Here is a 6,000-nt window from a genome sequence, read left to right as displayed (position 1 = left end):
AGGAAGGCTTCCAGTTTTTTTAGAAAAAGTGTATTTAATTTTTTTTTTAATTCGTTATATATAAGTTCCCAGAACTTTTTAATTTCTTCACAAATCCACCACATGTGGTAAAAGTTTCCTTCCTTGGTCTTACATTTCCAACATGTTTTATTTCCAGTTTTATACATTTTTCCCAGTTTCACCGGTGTGATATACCATCGGTACATCATTTTTTCTGTATTTTCCCTAAGTGTAACGCAGGCTGTAAATTTCATTCCCTTATTCCAAAGCTTCACCCAGTTATCATATTCTAAATTATATCTGAAATCTATTGCCCATTTTACCATCACCTCTTTTATCTCTTCGTCTTTGGTGTCCCATTCTAGCAAAAAATTATACATTTTAGATAAAAGTTTAGATTTACCTTCTAATATTTCTACCTGATATCTAGATTTTTTTTCATTCATCCCTATCTTTTTATCTTCATTCCATAGTGCATTTATTTGGTGAAATTGCAACCAACCTGTTAGTTTATCTTTTAGTTCTTCATATGCTCTAATTTTCTATCCTTTTTCTGTTCTTACCAATAGATCTTCATAAGTCATTCTTTCGCCTTCCATATTTATTTTTTTAATTGTTAAGATATCAATCGGTGATAACCACCAGGGGGTATTTCTTTCAAGGAGTTTTTTGTTTTTTCCCCAGACCTCGTATAATGGTCCTCTAATACTGTGATTGGAAAAGCCTTTATGCACCTTCTCTTTGTTAAGCCACAGGTATGCGTGCCATCCAAATCTAATGTTAAAACCTTCTAGGTCCAGCAAGTCTGTATTCTTTAAATTAATCCACTCCTTAATCCAACAAAGGCAAGAGGCTTCAAAATATAGTCTTAAATTTGGTACAGCAAATCCTCCTCTGTCTTTCTGGTCCGTAAGTAATTTAAATTTGATTCTCGGCCTTTTCCCCTGCCAAATAAATCTTGAGAGAGTTTTTTGACAATCCTTGAAAATCGAAGTTCCCCTAATCACTGGAATATTTTGAAATAAGAACATTTTCGGGAGTATATTCATCTTGATTGCCGCCATTCTTCCTGACCATGAAAGTTTTATAAAACCTTGCGGGTGTTTCTGATGTGCAGCACAATCTAGCAAAGGGTGCAAAACCGGGAAGGGGGAGCGGAAACTCCGGGTGAGGACCACCCTGAACCTTGGCCACTAGAGGAACAAACTGGTTGTGTAAAATGGGGGTTTTGTGGAGAGCGTTGGGGAGGGCTTGTTTTCCAGGGTGGGGAGTCCTGGCTGTGCTTTAGGCCAACCCTCGAGGGAACCACTTGAGGGGGTCAGAGGGGCCCCGGTTTGCAACCTGAAGAGAGCACCCACCTCCTCCTCCTCCTCCTCTGTGAATTTGCCCAAACCGCACCCTAAAGCCCTCCTTGGGGGTCTTTGCCTGGCTGAAGATGCGCCCCTGAACTCTGTTTGTGCCTCTTTGCGCCCCTGGGAGAAGGACAGAGAAGAACACGGGGGGAGGAGACACCCGACTGCACAAAGTTATCATCTCACATGAGCCGCTCCGTCCCCCTTTGCCCAGACTGGAAGACGGCCCCCGGATTGAAAAAGCCCTCCCCCTTTTAGGGTCTGCAGGAAGTTGCTGCGGAAGGAGGAGGCCCCTCTTTTCCACCCCAAGAAATCCACTTCTTGCCACCACCAACTCTGTCACCGCAGTGGGTTGGGCTGGATGACCCCTTGGGTCCCTCCCAAATCCCTATGGGTCTAAGATCCTTGGGCGAGGGTCCTGCAATTCTGCTGCCCGCTCTCCCGGGGTCAGCTGAGGCCCTGCTGGCAGGCTCCCCTTACCCCTTGCAACGCCAGCCCTGCGCGGCTGCCGCTGGCTCTGGCCCGCTCTTCTCCCCCCGGCTGGCTGTGGTGCCAGGCAGACAGCGGAGGCAAGTTAATTATAGCTCCAGAAGAGCCAGAAATAGCTCCGGCTATTTATAGGAGCCTCTCTGAACTGGGTTTCTCCAGCAGCTCTTCAGTCTGGGAGGCGGCAGAAGGCAGGCGCCCAAGGCAAGGCAGGCAGGATGAGGCCTCTGCTCTCTAAGGCAGCCCCCCCTTGCATATGCCCCCCAGCCTAATTCCACGCAGGGAGAGGAGCAGAGTCCTGCAGTGCAGTGGGGGAGAGTGTCAGGCCCTGAGGGACCTGGGTTCGAATCCATGAAGGACGGTGGAATTAGAGCCCCTCTCTCAGCCTGGCCTACTTTGCAGGGCTGTTGTGAGGATTAAAGGAGGCCTGGGGAAGATGACAAGGGTTTGAATCCCACCGCTCAGCCACAAAGCCCACTGCATGTCTTTGGGGCCAGTCGCTGTTTCTCAGGCTCACCTACCTCACAGGGTTGTTGTAGGGTTTAAATGAAGAGCGGGAGACCTGTGTGCACCACTTTGAGCTCCTGGGAGCAAAAGTCATGGAATGGTAGAGTTGGAAGGCAGCCCCCAAGGGTCAGCTCGCCCCCCCCCCCCCGCTGCCGCCGTTCAACAAAGCATCCTGGACAGCGTCCAACCTCTGCTTAAAAACCTCCACGGAAGGAGAGTCCTGAAATTCCCGAGGGAGACTGTTCCACTCTTGAATAGCTCCTACTTTCAGAAAGTTCTTCCTGATGTTGAGTCAGAATCTCCTTTCTTGTCACTTGAAGCCATGGGTTCGAGTCCTACCCTCCAGAGCAGATCTCAAACTGGGCGGAGTGCTGTGCGAGAGGCCCCTGGGCAGAGCCCAGGGAGGCCAGAGACCCAGCTGCTCCAGTCCTTTTCTGTCACACTTCGCTTCAATTGTTTAAAAACTGCAAAGGGCAATGATTCATGGGCTCTCTGTTCCAGTGCATTCTGAACAACAGGACAGACTGCTAATAATGGTGAGGTGTCAGCTGTTTTTTCTTCACTGCTTCCTTCTGCCATATTTGGAATAGTCAATTTTTGCACTGTGGTCTGAGCCTCTTGCGGGCATTGGTCCACCGAAGGTGGCATGGAATTTACCGTATTTTTCGCTCCATAATACGCAGATTTTTCCTCCTAGAAAGTAGGGGGAAATGTCTGTGCGTGTTATGGAGCGAATGCCTACAGATGGCGGGGGAATCTGCTGCAGTTGTGAGCAGTCCGTGGCTCGCTTTGAAACAGTAAGCGGCTCCTGTCAGCTAGCGGAGCCGGGGAGGAGGGAGAGAAGCAGAGCGGGGTTGGCTGCTTTAAAACAACCCCGTCCTCTATGTTCCTCTCTCCTCCCCACTGAGCTGCTAAGTAGCAGCAAAGCTTTTCAGCCAGCCTAGCCGGGAGGAGGGAGAGAAGCAGAGCGGGGTTGGCTGCTTTAAAACAACCCCATGCTCTCTGTCCCTGCCTGCAGTTTTTTGCTGTCCGATTTTGGATTAGCCACTGTAGGGGCTGTGTGTGTGTGTGCTTGAGCTATCGTTCTCCTCCTCCTGCTTCCCGTTCACTCTCCCTGCGCCCCTGCGCTCTCCCTCCGACTTTAGGATTGACACTCTGTGTGTCTGTGTGTGAGAGAGAGGGCTCCTTCTCCTTCTCTTGCTTCCGTTCACTCTCCCTGCGCCCCTGCGACTTTAGAATTGACACTGTGTGTGTCTGTGTGTGAGAGAGGGCTCCTTCTCCTTCTCTTGCTTCCCGTTCACTCTCCCTGCGCCCCTGCGCTCTCCCTCCGTCTTTAGAATTGACACTCTGTGTGTGTGAGAGAGGGCTCCTTCTCCTTCTCTTGCTTCCCGTTCACTCTCCCTGCGCCCCTGCGACTTTAGAATCGACACTCTGTGTGTCTCTGTGTGTGTGAGGGCTCCTTCTCCTTTTCTTGCTTCCCGTTCACTCCCCCAGCACCCCTGTGACTTTAGGGCCAGTTCTCTCTCTGCGTGTGTGTGTGTGTTTTGACCTCACTGCGCTTGTTGGGGGAGAGTGTTGGTCGCAATTTTTCTTGATTTGTCTCAGAGTGGTTACTATCATGGTTTCCTTGCCGGGGAGGAGGGAGAGACGCAGAGCCTGCTTGTTCTAAAGGAGCAAAGCCAGAGAGGAGCCTCTCCTGCATTATTAGCAGCATCCTTCTCCACACACCCCACGCGTGCTCCTTGTCCCTTGAGTTCTTTTCCTTCCCTCCCCACTTAAAACGTGGTTACAAAGCACGGATCCACATGGATCCTCAGGATTTTTGCACTAGGTCACCCCAAATTCACCATCAGATCACATAGCATATCCATGGCTACAGCCTGCACCAAAAAACACACGCACCCACTGTTTCATGGGGCTGCAATGGCACAAAAACGTGGTTACAAAGCATGGATCCACATGGATCCTCAGGATTTTTGCATTGGGCTACCCCAAACTCACCGTCAGATCACATGTCTGGCCACAGCATGAACCACAAAAATCATACATCCACTGTTTCGTTTAGAATATTTTTTTCTTGTTTTCCTCCTCTAAAAACTACGTGCGTGTTATGGTCAGGTGCGTGTTATAGAGCGAAAAATACGGTACATTCGACCCAGGCAAATTTTTGGCAAAGGAAGGTGCCAATGGAATTACCTTTGGCATGACTTCTGAGGAGAGAGGCTGGAAATTTAGAGGCTGGGATGGAGGGAACAATATTATGGTATTTTTAAAAGCAGCTAGGGGTTGCAACAATGTGGGAGCATTCACAGAGACAACTGGTGGTTGGAGCAAAGGGTTAGATCACTTCCTGGTGCAACTGGACTTCTCCGCGACCCTTCCCCTCTGCAGGGAGGTGGGACCAATTCGGATGGTCCGCCCCCGCCACTTAATGGATCCAAATGGTTTCCAGAGAGTGGTAGGGGATGCTTTATCCCATGTTGATGGCCTTTCAGCTGATTCCCTGGTGGCCCGCTGGAATGCGGAGTTAACCAGGGCTATCGACTGTCTGGCTCCGAAGCGCCCTCTCCGATTGCATGGAGCCCGGACAGCCCCGTGGTTTTCTTCGGAGCTGAGGGCGATGAAACAATCGCTGAGACGGCTAGAGCGTCGGTGGCGGAAAACTCACTCCGAATCTGACCGGACACAGGTTAGAGCTCAACTTCGAGCCTACCAAGTGGCGATAGCGACGGCGAAGAAGACTTTCTTCACCGCCTCTATTGCATCTGCAGAAAATAGTAGCAGGAGACTCTTTCAGGTGGTTCGCAATTTAACGGAACCACCTTTACCACCGGGGCCTTGTAAAGACCCCAAGATCTCCTGCAACGATTTTGCAAAGTTTTTTGCAGATAAAATCACTCATATTCGGAGGGAGCTAGACACCACCGTGGGAGCAGGGCTGGGGCGGGAGAGTGCCAGAGCTCTGTCTGGTCAAGTTGCATGGAATCAATTTCAATCCGTTACCCCCGAGGATGTGGACAGGCTGCTTGGACGCGTGAGACCAACCACCTGTCTCCTTGATCCTTGCCCATCCTAGCTAATAAAAGCAAGCCGGGAAGGGCTGGGCGATGGGCTCTGCGGGGTGGTGAATGCTTCCCTCTGTGAGGGAACATTCCCAGATCCACTGAAAGAGGCGGTCATTAAACCGCTTCTTAAAAAACCATCTTTAGACCGGCCAGTATGGCCAACTATCGCCCAGTCTCAAATCTTCCATTCTTGGGCAAGGTGATTGAGCGCGTGGTTGCTGAACAACTCCAGGCACGCCTGGAGGATGCGGACCATTTGGATCCCTTCCAATCAGGATTCAGGCCTCATCATGGGACTGAAACTGCCTTGGTCGCGCTGGTTGATGATCTCCGGCGAGCTAGGGACAAAGGTGAGAGTTGTTTCCTAGTTCTGCTGGATCTCTCAGCGGCCTTTGATACAATCGACCATAACATCCTTCTGGACCGTCTAGAGGGGCTGGGAGCTGGGGGCACTGTTATGCAGTGGTTTCGCTCCTTCCTCCTGGGCCGTGTTCAGAAAGTGGTGGTGGGGGATGAGTGCTCAGACCCCTGGGCCCTCACTTGTGGGGTGCCTCAGGGTTCCGTCCTCTCCCCCATGCTTTTTAACATCT

This window comes from Podarcis filfolensis (assembly GCF_964270895.1).
Source record: "Podarcis filfolensis genome assembly, chromosome: 18".
NCBI lineage: Eukaryota > Metazoa > Chordata > Lepidosauria > Squamata > Lacertidae > Podarcis > Podarcis filfolensis.
The sequence above is the reverse complement of the archived record's forward strand: the minus strand, read 5'-3'. Positions refer to the sequence as shown.